Source organism: Lycorma delicatula, chromosome 4 (genome assembly GCF_047948215.1).
Source record: "Lycorma delicatula isolate Av1 chromosome 4, ASM4794821v1, whole genome shotgun sequence".
NCBI lineage: Eukaryota > Metazoa > Arthropoda > Insecta > Hemiptera > Fulgoridae > Lycorma > Lycorma delicatula.
In genome coordinates this window covers 105,427,460-105,448,080 of record NC_134458.1, presented here as the reverse complement: position 1 = coordinate 105,448,080, position 20,621 = coordinate 105,427,460, and positions in this window count along the sequence as shown.

The window sequence follows — 20,621 nt, the reverse complement described above, 5'->3', positions numbered from 1 at the left end:
AAATACAATAGTAAAATAATTTAATATTTTTTTATCATAAATTTAATCAGAATTGATTACGAAATAAACGAATTATGGATAATACTCAATTATTTTATCAATAAGCGTATTTATCTTAGCGACAGTAAAATGCAAAAAAATATTTTCTCATAACACGGATAGCCGATCGTCAATAATTTCAAATGAAAAAGTAGAATATATTTCTGTGATTTTTAGTCGGTAAATAACACTCTCTGTTAATATAATTAAAGTTTATTCTTAATATTTTCTTAAAACAGGTTACGCGTTCATGAATTTTGCAGTACAGAGTCTGTAATAGACAAATGCACATAATCAACTAATATGTAAATTACTTAAGCCGTTGAAAAAAACCCTATTTGTGTTAAATCAATATAAAAATTAAACGTAATATTAAGCAAATACCCTTCTAGCCATTTACAGTAGTTATATTATTTATAAACAGAGTTTATAGATATTACTAGCCTCAAAGAATTATGTCACATTCGCCTTTCTAGAAAAATTAAGTGCAATAAAAATGTAATCACAATACTACACATTATCAAACAACGAATACAATTATTGAGCATACGGAAAACGCTATATGTGGGCCAATCAAAACACTTATCGTTTAACCAATTAGATTATACATAATTCCAACTAATGATAATGCTTAATTTTGATCTGAATTATATAAATTAGATGACAGTTATATTGTTGAGGCTTTTCTGAAAAATTTTCAACTGTGTAACCCACAAGTTATAAAATCAAGCGCTTGATTTAGTTAGAGACTAAATATTTGAAATACTAAAATTAACTATATAAAATAAGAAACTTTTTTTAATTTTAGATTTACGCGTCAAAAAAAGGTGCTCTGCATACATTTCCACTTAAAACTTTCCTAAATGTCAGTAAATTATAGAAATTCGGATTTTATTATAAATGAAACACACCCAGAATATAATTTTTGTCCTTTGCCAGTTTCTAATGGCGAGTACATTCTTTTTACATCTCACACACACTCACGCACGCATAAACACCTCTCCGAACAAACCCGAACCAAGAAAAATAAAAATAACGTACATTACTATGTAAAAAATAATAGAAAAATAACGGTAAAAATTTTGTTCTACGAATCTTTCGTCCCGAGGAAGACAAGCAGTCAAGTTTTGTTATTTATTAGCGGCTAATTACCAAAGCAATCAATAAACATAGAAAAAATAATAAAAAACAGTCAAATCTGCTGTAATTTTATTCTTATATTTTTTGAAAAATATAATTTTGATTTTCTGATGTTTTGTACACTATAATCCAAAATTAATTTCTTTTTCTCGAAAATCTAAACGTACATCTCTTCAACATTGCAATTTTGTTTTATCGGCTTATAATTTTCTTAGAGCCGTAAGTATGTTTTACCTCCTGTAGATTTTACCTTCTACATTTCCTCGTATTACAAAATAAAATTAATCCAGAGATATTAACACATAACCTATTAGAATAATTTTTTTTCTAGTAAAAAGTTTCCACGAGCTTCTTTTTTATAGATTTATTTTAAGACATTTTATTTTGAAACGTACCTGTTTTTCAATGTTTCTCTATAACTCTAACCTTTTGATTCATCTTTTACATACATTCAATTCCCATTTTCTATTGACACGAGCGAAATTTATCGTCTATATTTTCTTTTCATTGGTGCGAAAAAGGAAAAAATTATTTTTTTTATTTTGATACTTAATTATTTTTCTATTAATTTTGAAAAAAAAAATTACTGTCTTATTCTAATCGTCTAGCATTTAATTTCAACTAGCAAATTTTATGAAAATTAATCTAGGGTTTTCAAAATTATTATAGGAAATATGTTCTGTATAAAATATAAGGCCACATACAATCTAGTTTTCATTTTTTTTGTCTAATAAAAAATTTAAAAATGTGTATGGTCACGCGCGTTTTCTTTGTTTATAAATTTGAATAAAATCGTAATTTTTTTGATTTTCATTATTTCTTTTCTGATGGAAAATTATTTCCACATTAACGTTGACATATATTTTAATTTGATATAACAAATTAAAAATGCAATGTGAGAGATAATAATTTTTCATTAGGCGAAGCTTGGGTGAGAAATTCATACGTATTCTGAGTTTATATTTACACAAGACAGTAATATATTTTTCTAAAATGGACATATTCTTTAATGGTTTTGTAGGATAGTATTGCAGATATTATACCGAAGAATCTGTTGTTTTTTTAAAATTACATTAAGGGAAACGTTTATATAGAAAGAACAGATGGATTGACATTATTGCTATAAATGCGTAACTAGTTGTGAAATCACTCATGTACATGGTAAACTGCCACACTAGCCGTGAAAACCGAGCTAGATGAGTTAATACTGAGCAAGTCGAGTAAACTGTCGCAGCAGTCGTGAGGACCGGCTGAAGGAGCTATTCAGACCTAGTACAGCAAACCGACGCGATAGCTGCGAGAACAGAACTCGCCGATTTAATTCCGTACTAGTCGAAAAAACTGCCGAACAAACCGTGAGAACTGAACTAGACGAGTTAATCCCGAGTTAGTCGAGTAAACTGCCGCACTAGCTATGAAAACTGAACTAGCCGAGTTAATTCCGAGCTAGTTAAGCATACTACTGTGTTAAATAAGTGACTTAAGCTTGTCGCGCGTGTCGCGGTAGAACTATTTAGTTGTGCTTTTTGGAGCTATAGATAGATTTATTTTCATCATAATTTAAGATTAAATTTTATATCTCTTTAAAATGTAATCTCTTTAAAACTCAAAAATTAAATCTCTAAAATGTAATCTCTTTAAAACTAAATAATTAAATACGGTGGATTTAGATATATAAAATCACTGTGTAAATACAACTAAAGAAGGGTTGAATTCTTTTCTTTCCCAAGTATTTTCGCAAATATTTTAAATAAAGATTAAATTTTTTAAATGTCGCTATAAAATCCAAAGAGTCTCAAAAAGATTTACTAAAACCTTTAGTAGAATGCATTATTTTTAAACAGGCGATACCTTCGCGAGATACTCGAATGTACCACTCGAATTTTCGAGGAGGATATTTTACAAAAATGTTCAATTTACAAGAAAAACATACACTACTGACAATTTCACTTGAACTAAGATAACAGATCTCTAAAACATCCAACTCATATTAATTTCAATAATAAACAATCAAATATATTTACGTTAGTTAATTTCTGTAATTTTGAACTTATCCATTTATAAAAAATTTAAAAAATTTATTTTTCTCGATTTCGATCTCAGTATTAAACATACGTCCGCAGACAGATTCTTCATGATTATTGTTATACTTTTTCATATTATTTATAAAAAAAAATAAACAGTTACACGGTTAAGGCCTTCGTACAAAGATGGCAGTTACAATTCACCAATGTTTTCATAAATTTCATTCGACAACGAACCAGAATGTTCGATATAACAAACGCACAGTATTGTCACATATTTACTGCGTGTAATATTGAAATTATTATTTATTTAAAATTTTCCTACCATTATTGATTTAATTATTAATTTAAGCCACCGGTTTTGTCTAGTGGTAAAACATAGGGCTTGAAACGGGGGAGAGGGGTGGTGTGGCGATCGGAAGCGTCTCAAGGCGGGTGTCTTCCCCTACGGGGTTGGGATGATGTTCTTTGGTTGATGGATTTCAATTAATCGCACGTCTCAGGAATGGTAGGCCTGAGTCTCTTCAAGACTGTACGTTTGCCGGTACATTCACACAGATATTTATGAATCGCTAATGACTTTAATTGTTGATGCGACTTCAGAAAAAAAATTAATAAAAAAAATAACTTTTGGTAATGTAAATACAGAAATTAGTTTAATTTACGTTTCAATTTCATTCATAAAATGCTACACGTCACGACTGTTTTTAATTTGTAACCGAACATTTTTAAGTTACTCATCATTTTTTATATAAATTTAATTTTATAAAAAAAAAAGAATAAACGGAAACAAAACTACAGGCACCAAAGAACAAATAAAAAATTAAAAAATTGATTTTAAGTACCTTTAATAACAATAAAAAATCACAGCGGTATTGTTAAATAAATCATTTTATTGTTAGTATGAGTAAATAAAATTAATGATACAAAAAAAAAAAAAAAAAAAAAAACGAAGTAGTTATCTATACAGACAATAAGTTTGTTCGACTGTAGATGGTTTTTTATTTGTCTAGCAGATGTAATGATTTGGTATATTACGGTTTACCTAGTTTAATTCAGACTAAAGTAGTTCCTAATAGAACTGCGAACTGTTAGCTATGAATCGCGTGCTTTGCCTATAATCAGGGAATTATTAAGCTGATCACAATATCAGACGTAATATTATTATTATGTAAAGCACAAGGTAGTTAAGCATAACCGTAGCTAATATTGAGTGAGAGAGTAAATGTTTAAAATTGCACAGCAGGTTCCTTCTAGACGAGTTCCATTTCAAAAAATAAAATGCCGCGTACCATTGTAATTATTTTATTCTTCTACTAGTTGTAAGAATAACAGAGTTAAACAGACAATAGCTCATAAGATTTTATTTTATAAAATTTTAATTTTTGCAAAAATAATTTTTTTTTATTATTATTTTATCCGACATCAAATTTTTCCTCGCTTCATTGTCGTTTTTAAATCTCATTTTGTCTTTTTTATTAGTTGTTCAACATAAATATTTAAAGTTTGTTTGTTCAGTTGATAAAAACTTATTTGCAATTTATTAAAATTGAATCCAAAAACAACATTATTAAATCTATATGTTGTCCGTTCGTACGTCCCGTCAGAATTTTTACTGTGAATGATATTCATAAAATGCTCAACCAAATGGAATTTTTGATGAAATATTAATAACTGTCAATTTTAATAATGCTTATAATTCAGATAAAATTAATTGATTTAACATAAAATATGTCTACGGTTGTTATAAAACATTACATTTTTTCTCTTAGTATTTATTATACTATTTTCTTCACAAAAGAAAAAAACCTATTTTCGAATAGTTATAGTATTTTGAAGAGTTTGTAATCGTACGAACGATTTTGTGAAAGAAATCTATTTTACCTCGTAGGTTTTACTATTGCAATTGAAATTTACTTGAAGAAATCATGCATAATTGTACAAAGTTATAGATAAAATGATGTACCATGTGTTTTTTATTTTCTCTATTTTCCTAGTAGTTTGATGCAAGTGTTCAGTATTTTTATAAGAAGATAATGTTACAAAACAAAAATTAAGTCTCTTTTTTTATAAATTAATTTATGTGAATCAAAAACATATTATTATACTTCATTTTCTATGATGTATACGCAAATAATCTTTTTCTGTTTCGGCTAACATAAACACTTTGCTTAGTATCAGTTTCTCCTTCATATCCTGACAGTACTTTTCAAGTCTCTGTGTCCTTTATGCCAAATTCTTCTATTATTATTATTTTCCATTTTCGGGCTTCTTCTCCTTCGTAGAAAACCATCCTTTCTGAGATTTATAATAATTTTTTCTTGGTTAATTCGCAGTTTTGTAAGTCGATAATTCTATTTTGTTTAAATTTATTTCCCGCCACAATATACGGCCTCAATTTTTCTTTCTGTATACAGAGTGTATCACAAAGTTCTCCTGGGACTTTAATAACCCATTCTATTACTGAGAATAATAGAAAAAGTTCGTATAAATACGCTTCGTTTGGTCGTACTGAAATTTTTACGGCGTTATTTAGGGGGCAGAACAAGTAATTTCATATGGTTTTTGACCTGAAAAAGCGGATAAAATAGGTTCCAATCGAATAAAATTGGAACCGTATCTACAGTAGTTTTTGATAAATCCGGAGTGAAGTTGGGTAAAAAACCCTGTTTTTTATGTTCGACTTTGTTAAATGACGAATAAACACGTAAAACTTGTAGAGAATTTAAATCTAAAAATATTGTGTAAGATATATTGAATACAACCAACAGAACTTGCCACAAAAAAACACAGGAAGAATTGCCGCAGCTGCATGAAGATGTTCCTGTAGCACTATACGCAAAATATACTTTCATCTTGATGACGCGCCTCCTCACTTCTCTTGTGCTGTTTCCAGTCTCTTAAATCATCACTTCTCTGAGAAATGGGTTGGTCGTGGAGGTCCGCATTTCTGGCCACCAAGATCACCTGATATAACATCTTTCAATTTTTGCGTCTGGGAATGTACGAAAAATATTGTATACAAAACAAAAGTATATTATCGTGAGGAATTAATTTTCCGCATTATGGATGCGACTGAGCAACTTAAGGACAGCCCTGAAGAACTAAAAAGAGCAACAGAAACTGTACAGAAGCGTGCTAAGAAATGTATAGAAAATGCTGGGCTCATTTTTGGCACATATAATGCACTTTCGTCTAGTGTACTATTTCTAAATAAAATTCGAAATTTTCTGTAATATTTCTGTGTTTTGTTCAACTTATCTTTCACCGTTTTGTTCAGGATTAAATTCTCTATAAATTTCGTTTTAACTTTTTACGTATTTATTAGTCATTTAACAAAGTTGTTGTACATCAGACGTAAAATCAGGATTTTTTACCCCAATTTATTGGTTTTCACCCCAATTTCTGAAAAACTACTGAAGATACGATTCTGGAATCTTCTTTATTAGATTTTTCAAGTCAAAAAACATAAGAAATCACAAATTCTACTCCTTAATTAACGTAATGAAAATTTCAGTACGACCTCATTTCACCGGGATAAATGAAATCCGAGAGAAATCTTTCACTAGGCGTAACTCGCAAACGAATCATATCTTTATTGGTTATCGTCAAACTTTCTTTAGAATACAACCCTTCTGAACTTATCACCGTATTTCAAATATCTTAATTTTGCATCTTTCAGAGATAGATTTTTTGTTGTATATGACTTCTGTTAGACGATAAGGGGATTTCATTTTATCACCCGAATTCTTTGCCTATTTTTTCTTGGCTGTTCGATAATACATAATTATTAATTTATTTTTTCTATGTTTAGTACTTCTTAGCTTTATTCTTTTATCCCTTGTTGACGCGTTTCGAAACCATTCCGTTGTCAAAACGTATTGTAATCTACGAGTACAATTAAAAGAATGAAGCTATGAAAGGTAGGCTGTACTAAACATGCAAACTATAGTGTTTTTAGCAGAAATGATAATAGTAATTATCTTCTTAACAAAAATATTAATTTATATTTAGATTAATTACGGCAATTTAATATGATTTTGTCTCTTTTATTAGTTAAAACTTTTTCTGTGTTTGGTGTTTTTAATTAAAGATAATTATTCGTAGATTTAAAAAAAAAACATAGCCAGAACTGAAAAAAATTGATTCAAATACAGGGTTTATTAAAATTAATAAAATATATTAATATGAGTTTTGTAAATCAAGTGTAAGATCCCAAAAAGGCGGAAATATTAAATTATTAATTATTTAAAAAATGATATACTATAAAACCGCCAAAACACGAGATAAATAAATCATATTAACGTAGAAGTTTGAGATAATAACTTTGTTGGAAATAAATTAATAATCGAGAGAACAGTAATAATAATATAAATGTTCGTTCGGGAATATCTTACTAGATTTTTCAGTGATAACTAGTTTAAAGGTGAATTTTATGCAGTAAAATTAATAAGAGATTTAAGTAATATGTTGATAGAAGAAATAAATAATATTTGTATGGAGAAGAAATACACTGAGACATTACTTTTCCAAATAGAGATTAGATCATCAGTATAGTTGTAGATTACGTTTTAATAGATTGATTAATTAATTGTATTACAGATTTAATTATAATGTAATTCAATTACAGATTATACATCTGATAAAATCAATATGATTGTAACTTTTGGTAATTAAATACACATTAAATTTAAAACGCGCGTATAATAATTCAATTTTATCAGTTATCGAAAACCAATCTCAATGGTCTTTGTCTAATATAATTTGCGCGGCGCGTAGTGTGAGATATTCGATGTTGGAAAACTATTTTTCTTTGAAAATCGTATGTTAATATCTCTAATAGTTCCTAACTATTAAACAATAATGCGATTTATGTTTACTATTTCCGTTCTTTGATTTAAATACTCGATTTTACATAGATTTATCTGTCGTTTATTCATCTATTCGCAATAGACTGACGGGTTGAATATACAGCAGTTGTTTAATCAGTAAATCTGAAATTCAGTATATCGCAAAAAAAGTAAAGAAAACATTTTAAAAGTTGCATTTTCAGAAAGTAATTAATTAAGAAAAAAAAATTTTTTTTTTGTATAACGAATATCACATATTATGAACCTATTTTTCAAAATTTCAAGTGACAGATCCAAAAATAAATAATTAAAATTTAAAATAAAAACTAAAAAGTTTCATTATAAATAAAAAAAGTGTTTTTTTATTTATTTATAAACATCGATCCAGAAAAAAAAACGCCTTACAAGATGGCCGTTCGGAACGTTCTCAGTCTTAACAAAGAAAAGACAACATTTTTAGGAATTTTTGGATCTTTTTCAGAATTCCCTACCCAAATGTAATGAATCATAATACTCCTCGGTAATAGTCCTGGCGTTTTCCAGTTACTCTATAAGGATAACACCACGAGAATTTCAAAAACCGTAGCCGTGACTTGTCCGGCAAACGGATCAGTTTACGCTTTGCTTGGCCAACTGTAACCTGCTTCCACCCAATCTTTCGTCTCTAACGGGTAATGGTGAATTCATGTTTTTATACTGTTATAAAAGGTCGAAGAAACTTTTAGTAACTTTTAAATAAGTCTGTGCATCCTTGAGATGTGTTCATTGGAGTGCATTTTTGGTCGACTGTTAACAAACTCGGGGAGAGCATTTTCATGCCCGTTTTGGGCATTTTCATGCCCAAAACTTCGATTATAATGTTGTGGATATGTTATATCGAATGTTTCGATTTCAGCAACCTCGCACACCTTTAGTTGCGAATTATTTAATATACATCGTCACGGATATTTATGACGAATTCTGTTGTCGTAGCGCGGTTTTAGGGCGTCACGAACGTTCATCATCTAGAATGGATTGATATACGACCACGTTTAAATTCAGCAACAAACTTTTTTACTGTCGAAGGGAAACATTACTTCAAAATGGAATGTTTGTCAAGGTTAAACATTTTAAAACAGTGTACTTTTTAACACATAAAATTTCAATTTTATCTATTTTTCAGAAAACGTCAAAACTTATTTTCTTTTCTCGATCACCTCAAACCAGCAACTAAATCCTCGCCTCTGAAACTTCGCAGAACGTCTTCCGATGTCATACTTGACGAGTATCGTAGTCATTCGGTCATACTTGCACCATATTTATATCAAGCTGGAAACTTTCCGAACAGTTTTGGTAATCATTAGCAATAATAGAGAAAATATTAATTTAAAAAAATGTGAAGATACGAAATTTTGATTTAATATTTCGGTTTAAAAACGTATTACATTATTGTCACGATTCATTTCAATTAATTATTTCATGTCTTACACTAAAGGTATTATTATATTAGTTTTTTCCGTTATGATTGATTAAGCCACAATTTTTAAGGATTAAAATTAATGAGCGTTATTTTTAAGTTTTGTAGGAAATAACTTTATATAGTCCAAACAGAATATTTCATCAACTTCATCTACGTGAATCAGTTTTATGGAATTTCAATGTTCAAAGTAGATATAGCAAAATAATTTAAAGAAATAAAAATAGCTAAAAAATAGAAAAAAAATTGAAAAAGACATATTTTGAACGGAATTTCTTTTATATATTTAACTCATCCCTTAAACAACATTTTTTTTTTTTTTTTTTTTTTGAGGAATGATAAGAACGAATACAGAAAAATTACTTACTTACTTACTTTAGTAAGTACTATTTTGATATTCTAGTACAACTGTATTTTAGTAAAGATTTTCCATTATAAATTATGGAAGAGAATTACTTGTAATTTAAAACCGTTGTTTTAAAAATGATCTTTTAATATTTTATCTCGGATTTTCATAACTATTGGATGTTGATTTGTATGACATCCCGAATTGTTAAATATTAAAAGAAAAGCCTGATTCAGCCTAACTTGAAACTATCTAACTTTCTTATGAGAACGTATCTACATGAGTAGGTAAGATAATCGGTGAAGTTGCTTTCTATGAGAGTGATGTTGTTAACTATAAAACCAATCCCTATAGTAAGATAGATTTGTTGCCTTTAGGGGTGCATATTTTTTACGTTTATTATGTTGATGTTTAACAATTTTTTTTGACTTAGCAAAGAAGGGAAGAGAACCCTTTCTATATGACCACCAGCGATTCTTGTTCTTTTTTTTAGGATAGCGCGACCATTTTTGGAAGTGATTTATGTTTTATGTCAGTTCGCTCTACAGCGGTATGGTTATTGAGGCCTAAAATAGGAATTACGATAATTTATTTAAATTGATTGGTAAAAACTATTTGCAATTTGGCAAAAAAATTATAATAAAACATTATATTTCTTTATAATAAAATTAAAATTTGATAAAAACTTTACCATATTTGTATATCTTTATGGAAAATGACGTAACGTTTTTGTAACCTTATTTTATTTAATATTTTCGGGTGTTCGCAGTTCGACAAAGATATTGAGATATTAACAAACGTAAAATTTTCTTATAAATACAATTTATTACTCTAAAAATATATAAAATAAAATGAATAATAATAATAAATATATGTAAAATATAAAATAGTAATTTAAGTAAAAAGACAAAATTGATTTAATGACAAATTATAAAAACCAAAATACAGTCCGATTTAATGAAAACTTTATAATGAACAATAAAAACTAATAGTATTAACTATAATATAAAAATATTAAATTCTACAATTCACTTTCTGCAAGTATTATTTACTTTTACTGATTGCGAAAAAACTACCCTTGAACTACTTTATGAATGGATTACAATACGGTCATTTTCACTCCTAATTACAAATAACTCGCCGAACAGCTTCTTATTTTCACCACTTTCCAAGATGGAATACTCCTGACATATTCTTCACTAGTTATTGCCAAACACTGTTATTGCTTTTATCACATTCTGCACCGAATTCTGCCTTGAAAATCTACTGACTCTGTCCCGGCAGTATTTATATCTCCTGGCCTGCAGAACCAGTACCCGACCCTCTTTCTGATTGTTGAAGAGTAATCATTTTTATTGTCCGCGCATTCAGCAACCAGATACGCTGCGAGGCGGGTGTTCTTCTCCCTCGGGGAGAATTGCGATGTCCTCGCCATCACGAAGCTGGTGTAGCCGAATGGTGTTCGCGCCTTCAACACCTTTCTATAAGTTCTTTCTCAGGTCCGGTAATCCTTGTGGTCGTACAGGAGCTCTTGCCATTGTCTGTATTATTAAAAAAAAATTGTTAAACAGACCCGTTATTCCAAATAAAGAATCCCTTTTGGTTCCTTCTAGCTTCTTCTTTCTTTCTTCTCCCTCTTTTTCTCTTTTCTGAAAGAAACCCGTTTACAATAAGTTTTTCTTTTCATTTTAAATTTATATTGTGAAAGAGAAAAAATAAAATTTTAGAAATAAAGGAGAATACGTCTATTAATGGTTTATTGTTTTGTATTTTTATTTGTTAAATACAAAAAAAAAGTTATCCACACATTATGTAAAAAATGTAAAGATGGTTGCCATTGATAATTCTACAAAAATTACTGCATGAAAAGTAATTTGTATTTCAATAAATTTAAAATGGAATATCTGCAATAAATTTAATATAGTCAGCTATAGAGAAAAATAATCACGTATTCTGTAGATTTTCATCTTTTTTATTTTTTACTTATCCTTGGATTTTATTTTACATACGTGTAATTTACTTTGCTAAACAAACATTGTATAGCTAAAGATAATAATTTTACAATCATTAAATTTAACCATCACTATCTCCTTATTTTCTTTTTATCCTGATTTTTATAGATTCTGAAATAATATAAATTTCATATACTATCTTTGATAATTATTTGTTTACTGTAGAATACATATATATACATATATTTTATAGACTATTATATATGTTTTAAGAGACCAATAAAGTTCTTTCTTTTTTTATTATTTTATTTTATTTACATTGTTTGATTTTATGATTTGTAGCCTAACTTAACGTCTCCATTTATGTAACCGGGTTACCAGATATCATAATAGTTTTTAGTTTTTTTTTAGTATAATTTTTAGATTATTTAATCATATATCAAAACAAAATTCTCATTCAGTTAATGCTTATTATTATTATTATTTATTTTTCCTTCCTGTTGAGCGCTTTTGTAAAGATCTCTGCTTCATCAGAATGCATGCATATAAAAATTTTGAATTAAACACATGGTAAAAAAAATTAAAATTGAAAAAGATATTTATTTTTATTCTGCTACTATAATAATCTGTAAAAATTGATACAGTTCATTTTATATTAATGCTTGATATAATAATCATACCTTTTTATTTTTTAACTGTTTTTAATTAAAATTTTGTATGTTCTTGCTTTATGATCTAGTAAAAACCTATTTCGAAAACGCTCAATATAAAGAAACAAAAGATAAAAATAATAAGCAGTATAGGACATTTTTTTATTTTTATAAATAACATATAATATTCTTTCTTTTAATTAAACTTTCCGTTGTACATCAAAGTTGTTGAGCGGTAAAGAAATACATTTACTTTTCACCTATCCAGAAGCACCACCTGGAACACTTTCCTTTGAATTTGTCTTAATTAAAATCTTATCTGAAAAGTTTCCGGAAAATATTCTGGGCCAAAGCTTTTCCTAAATAGTAAAATCACGTCTTCCCGCATCGGAATCTTTAAACCTAAACAGTTAAGAAGAAATGAAAAAGAGACTTGAAAAAAGAGAAAGAAACATTTTAGGATGCGTAAAAGAGAACGAAACCAGGAGAATAAAAACCGTTTACTTTTTGATTTTATAAAAAAAAAAATGTTTTACTAACATCATTTAGGAATGAAAAAAACAGATGGACAAAAAAAAGATATTTGAATTCTTTAAATACAGAAAACTTAAATTAACTTGGTTTACAGAAATTAGAAAAGATTTGAAAGATAAACAGATCTCTGAAAAGGAAATCTAAGATACGGAATTTAAAAAAAAATGCTAAAATTAGTTGGTTTCCAAGCTAAAATCAAAATACTTCGAATTACGATCCAGCGGTTAAAAGTAAAACAAAAACTGCAGTGAAATGATGAAGGAAGATTGGAAAAATATAAACTAACAAAATAAGGGGAAATAAAGAACGCGGTCCTTAATCTGGAAATGGGAAAAAAATATGTCCTGCCGTTAAAATACAATTTGTAGTGGATTATATTTATTTTTAAACTGTACTTTCAAATAATACATGAACAGTTGTTTTTATAATTAATAATATTTAAGCCATTTTTTTTTGTTTTTGATTGCATTGGAAGGAATCTGAAGAAGAATTATTGGGCTTTCCTTCTCAATCTATTTCTTCAGTAACTTGTGTTATCACTTGTTTTACGGAATCATTTTTCTTATTTTTAATTCTTCTGTCTCCTCCATCTTAATTAGGAATTTCATCTCTTATTTTTAAAAGTGGTAGCAATTTCCATATTTTGTTTTACATGTGTCCATACAGTAACATTTCGACCAAAATTCTCATCTTGCACGTTTTTCTAATATATTAATATCTCATCTGGTTTTTTAATTATAAAGTAATAGAAAAAGTTAATTTTATAATCCTAATAGCAAAAATTCCATGTGTAAAGTATTTATTCTGGCACTTAATTTCCTAATACAGAAATCTGTATTACTCTGAACTATGAAACGGTAAAAATTAAAAAATAATATATTTTTTCAGTCGGTTAAGTAAAATCGAATTTTTTAACTCCTGCAAGATTTGTTTTAATTTTATAATTAACAGAAATTCTTTGTAATTTCATCGTACTTAACATTCTTGTGTACGAAATTATATTTCTTATTTGAGACCAAGAAGAAGTTCCCTGGCGAGCCAACGTTGGACCACTCTGTGATTGACAACATCCTCCCCACTCGAAGCAGTCACCTTGGCCGACCCGCTGAAGGAGACGCTGGGTGCGATCGCCACTTTCCAGCTTGCCGATCTTCAAGTGCCCTGACCGGTGGGCCGACCAAGATCAGCCGGCCCGACGTGGTATCGCACTTGGAGAACCACCTCGACCGCGCCGGTGGAAGACGACCGATCCGACACTTCGGGGCTCTGAGAGCCACCACTGCCACGCTGTAATGAGAACCCAACTGCCATTAAGGGGAAGCTCGGTTCGATTCCAATGTACGAGCCACAATTTCCCGACTATGGTTGAGCCGACAGCACCGGAGTCCAGCAACTGGACTCAACAGCCCTTCTCAGGGTTACCTTTCCAAACACACAAATGCCTATTACAGGGCCATTGCTCCAAAAACCAAAAACCCCAATGTGTCCTTTCAGGGTGACCTCAAGGTTCTGAGGTGCCATGTGCCGTCGGAGCAGTTCGGTGACAATATATATGTGTATATTATTTTATTCTACGGTTTTTTTTTTGTTTTAAGGATCGTTAACTGCTAGTCAGTCACATAGCAAATTGAAAAGATCTACATCTGTCCAAAAAGGTTTTGTATTTGATTCCCAGCAAAGGTGTGGATTTTTACTGACTAGGTTCCTACCTTTCGTGATTTGTTAATTAAATACGTTTTTACTTAGGTTTATAATTTTTTTTTGTCTAATGATTAATTTGAAATGTCTATCGGTGAATTCAGTCAACGATAAATTCACCGGTGAATGATAAATTTAGGTGTTCTTATACGTGATTTTCTTTCAGTTAGATCCTTTACAATTCCTTATTTCTATTTATTTTGTTCTTTTAATGGTACTCCTTAAGATATATTTATTTTTCTAATTTTATACCTTTTATGTTCTGCGAAATTAATTAATAATTTATATTGTATTTCAGTATGGCATTTTTTCTCATAGTTTATTTTTTATTACGTTAAAATAAAATGAAAAAAAGACGTTCTAGAGATATCTTTTTTTTTATTTTTTATCAGCCTTGTGATTGGTTTGATCCTACTCTCCATTTCTTCTATAATATTTTAACTTCAACTTATTTACTCTACATCCTTTAAACAGAACTCTCTGTTTTGTTCACATTTTTAATCATTTTTCCTGGAAACGTTTTTATCTTCTACACATTTCCCTGTTACGAAATTAATTTATTCTGGGTATTCTTATATTGTATGAGTCCCACTCATATTAGCTCCACTCCTTCCATGATTTTTCCAGAACTTTTCTTTTTTTTATTCGTTTTCATTCCAAACTTTATTGACCGACCTAATTCTCGCTTCTTTCTATATTACCACATATCAAATATAGTTATTATTTTTCTTTCTCCTTTATTTAGGACTGATTTTGAGTGAGAAAAAAATGTTCAGCTGTTTTGAAAAAGTTTATCCTTGTTACATCTATATTTAATATTAAATTTCTAGATGTCTAGAAGGTTTAATAATTAAGTTTAATAAGTAAGTTTTTCTTAATTTTATTAGTCTGATTTTGATATCTTCTTTACTTTGTCCGTAAAAGTCTTTACTTTGTAATAAATATGTAAGTTTTTTATTTCTTTTGAATAATTTTTAGTTTGAGCTAAATTAATAATCACCATCTAACCGTAATTTTTTTCTCCTTTGATAATTATTCTATTTCCAAACTTTTGCTTTAATTCTTGAATTGATTAATTTATGAATCAGATTTGCCTTTATTCTTATTCTCCTCTTATTAAAGCACAATTAAAACTGCTGAAAAAATGCTGATCGGAATTATAAATTACTTTGTATTATGCAGTGTTTTAAAATAGAGACTCTTTTAAATATATTTATCAATTTGAGAAATAATTAGAGACATATAAATTTTTGTTTAAATTTTTTTTGTTTTCTAAAATTTATTCCAGTTAAACGCAGGTTTATTATAATTATTTGTTGAAAACAAAATTTCCAAATCTACGTGACTGTAGTAATCTGATACGTGTCATACTAAGAGAATAAATCATGATCAAGAATAACTGGAATGATCCAATGTCTAAAATAAAGTATAATATATGAGGGATAAAATAATCTTTTCTTTCCTTCATCAACGGGAATTCAACTTAAAAATTCTTCCTTATTAATGGAAAATTCACTCTCCACTACAGAGACCGACTATGTAGTAAGATTAATTATTTTTTGTTAAAGCAACTCTAAGTGTGATTTCTTGTACCTCAGGTGCTTTACATTCATTATAACTATTAAGAGCTCGAGATGTATAATATAAAGCAACAAGTTAGAGCAAATTATTCCTTTTTGTCTTAAAACAGTACGTTATTTATAAACACTGCTTTACATAGTAAAGTATAATAATTAAGACTTCATGTGGTACAAGAAAACTTAAGTATTTGCTAAATAATTTCCATTTTATGTTTACCATAAAACACTAATAGGATGTTTTTAGAAACAAAGAGAATTTTAGGCGCATCTGAATGAAGTAAGTCGAACTAACTACACGGAGTTTCGTGGTCGTTGTGGTTTTAACGGAGTTTTGTGGTCTTACGTCGTTCCTTGATTACAAAACCAGAGTAGAAAACAAAAGATCCATTTCAAATAGAATTTTCCTCTACGAATGTTTTTGTGAATTTTTGTTATATTTCTCACGATTTTTATATTTAGAATAAAAATAAAATGTTTTTATATAGTAAATTAGAGTATTATTTCAGTAAATATTAAGCTGTTAGCAATAAAATTTAAATAAATTGGAAGAAAACATAACGCTCAAAAACTGTTCAAATGTTGTAATAACATATAAAAATTCTAGATGGTCATATCGATTGTTAAAAATCATCTTCAGTAGGCACTAAGGAAAAAGCATATATAAAAATATTTTATAATTTTTAAAAATAGCTGGTAAAGAATCGAAGGACTTCTCGGGAAATTTATTTTAGTAATAATAATAATAATTAAAAAAGATAAAAAAACAACAGAATATGTATATTTTAAAAGTGGAGAAAATTTTAAGAAAGATTTTTCTAAAAATACTTCTTGGTTTACAAGATGGGTTTTCGAAATATTGTAATTTTCTTTGTATTTGGGATAGTCGTGATACAGAAGTCATCACAAAGTAAAGAACTGGCCATTGCGGCAGTACTTGTGGCTGGTGAAAAAAATGTAATAATTGAGAGTTGTAAAATCATACTGCCGTCACCTGCACATAAAACTCGCGACTCATAAAATAGTTTGTAAAATTAAATTTTCCTAAATTGAATAATGGTAAACTCAAGGAGGGTATATTTATCGGCCCACCAATCAAAAAACTGCTTAAGGACTCAACCTTTGACGATAAACTTAGCGAATGTGAACTAGCTGCTAATGGATGTCCTTCAAAGACTTTGTTGGTGATTTTTTTAGACAACAGAAAAGATGAAAACTATGTTTTTTGGTTAAAAAGCTGTTAGAAAACCACAAACGTTCAGGATGCAGGATATCATTAAAAATTTATTTCCTACAATCCCATCTAGACTGTTTTCCCAAACATTTGAGCTCTGTCAACGATGAGCAAGGAGAGCCTTTACATCAGAATATTCTGACCACGAAGATTCGATATCAAGGAAGATGGATCCTGGAATGATGGGTGACTGTTGCTGGCTTTTGTTTAGAAAAACTGATCAAACAAACATCGTATATAAGGGAAAAAGTTTGTCAAAATATTTAAAAAAATTGAAGGTAAGACAATTCCAGTGATTTAAACTTTTAGTAAGTGTTATTTTAAAATTTTATTTTAATTTGTCTGCGTTTGAATAAATAAAAATATAATTGATTTAAAAAAACAACATTTTAACAATACAAATGCAGGATTAAATAAAACAATTGAATTAATAAATAAAGAACAAAGGGTTCAACGTAATAACATTTCCTAGAATTACTGAATTTCCAGAAATACATTCCAATAGTAGTGCTTATATGTGCTAAATACTTCATTTATATATATATATATATATATATATATATATATATATATATATATATATATATATATATATATAATGAAGTATGTATATATATATACATACATACATATATTCTTATTTATTCTACCTTTATCTTTTAATTTAAATATTTTACATTTAGAAATTCTGTAATTATTTTTGGCATTTACTTTAATCTTTCTCTTTTGCAAAGGTTTTGCAAACCTTTTACCCGTAGTTTAATGTAGTTTCTACATTAATCATTATCATTTTAAGATTTCTTTATTAATAAATTTTCTTCAGATTATGTTAAAAAATCTTCGTTTCTTTATATTTATCAAGCTTGCTATATCTTTTTATTAATATTCTCCAATAAACAATTACTTCAAAAGCCGTTATCAATATTTATAGAATTGTCAATGGTATTTTATCGACATCTTTTTTGTTTGTTGTCGGACAGTATGTTAAGGAAATATAAATATATATATTTTTTTTTATTACATATGTATACATTTTTTTTTATAGTAACTATATTATCTATTTAACTACAAACAACTTTTTTTTATTTGATAAGTTGTATTATTAATTAAAATGAATCGAATAACCTGAGAGGCTTAGAGTAATTTACAATTATCATGATATAAAAATCTCAGTTTGTAATTATTTGTAACAATATAAGAAATAATATATGTTAATTGAAACGTATATATATTTTTAAATTTTAAGCTCTATTGAATAAAAGTAAATTATCTGAAAAGTGATTTTCAACTTATTGAAGTTTTAACCGCGAAAATCCATTAAGTCAAGGTAGAGTGATAAAGTAAAAAGTAAAATGAACGTAATTGAACCGTTGGTTGTCGTATGTAATTCTTCTACACCCGTTTTTTAATTACAAATCCATTTGTCCTTTTTAGTTAAGTAGGATCTCTCATATGTTTGTTCACGACAGTATTATAAAAAGTTTCTGTATCTCTTTAACAGTATTTGTTAACGTTTTATCGAGGTAGAAAAAAAAGACAAACAAAACACAATTTTAATTCTTCTTGTAAAGTACTTTTATTTCTTTAAATGGCAGGTAGTCAATGCTGATAATTTTCTATCCAAGTATTGAATTCAGTTAAGTTAGAATTTTGTTAAGAGATAGTACTTCTTAATGGAATAACCTTTGTTATAATCTTTTCGTAATGTTTTTCAATAACCTACCATAAAACAATATTTTTTCTATCGTTCTGATATTAGAGTAATTTATCTCTTTTTCCTAATGAAAAATCAAAAAATATAAAATAAATCTTAAAAATTCTATCTTCAGAAGATCGTATTAACTGAAAAAAAAACATTTTTTTTTCAAATCTTTAAATTTTAACTTTATAAAGTTAGCACCAAATTAAGGATTAGGCATTTTTTACTTTCCCGGCATCATAGCTCGATAGCTATGCTGCAAGAAGGAAAGTACGGTAATCAGTCAAAAAAACTGGGTATGGGTTTTATTGCATTTCTTGATGTAAATGACCCAAGAACCTCAAAAAACAAAAAAGAAATTGAGGGTAATTTATGTGTGCTGGCGTGTTTGAAGGTAAATAGCTTTTGTCTGGATAAACCGATTTTGATGAAAGTTTGTACAGAGACTTTTGTGTATGAGGAGTTTGTTAGTAAAATTTGAGAATAATATCTCCCGGTGGGAGTTTTTGAGGGTAAATTTTTTCAAAATTTTGCATCCATTACCTCACTTTAAATTAAGCTCAGTAAGTGCGTGCATGCTTATCTTACCATTTTTATAAAAGTTTTGTCCTAAGATTCCCTCCCTTCCCCAAAAATCGAAAAAAGCTATCTTTTGTTTATTGCATATCTTTTAACGAGTTTTTAAATGCCTTCCTAGGCACAATAATAGAGCAAGTGACTCAAAGAAAATACTACGGGAGAATATTGTGAATTGAGGAGCTGGTAAAAGTTTAAAAATATAAATTTTTGAATTTTACAAAACTTTATTGATTTATTTAAACTTTTAATTATGTTAAAAAGTTTAATAATAAATTTTAGTGATAATATTACAATAAAATTTCTTCATAATTCAACCCCCTGCTCAAGACAAAAGAAATCTTAGTAACTTTTTATTGGTTACATATTTTTTAGTACCTTCCATTTAACATACTAAAAGAAGAAAAAAATCAAAAAAATTTCTTGGAAGGTGATTTTGGATATATTGGGATATATTTTGACATCCAGATTTTGGGTCGTGATATATTTAGACCGTTTTATAATTAAAAAAAAAATGTTAACTGAAGAAATAAATAAATTTTTATTTTTTATTGTACCCCCTCCCATGAGCCGGATTCACAGTTAATAATAACGCAGTCTAAGGGAGTGTCCTTTAACTCTAATGGGCCTTCCCGTCCACCAGCTGAACATCCGGCAAGGTAGGTCGTCCCGCCGATTGGGTCGTTTTTAGTTTATGCCTGCCTCTAACCTCCAGCGAGGAGACTCCAGATCCAGCAATGCGGTGGATCTTCACCACCACCACTGGAGCCGGGTCTCAGTCAATTTTGAGTGCCGTATACCTCAAATGGGGAGTCCCAAGTTTATCCCCTACCGGGACTCTGGTCT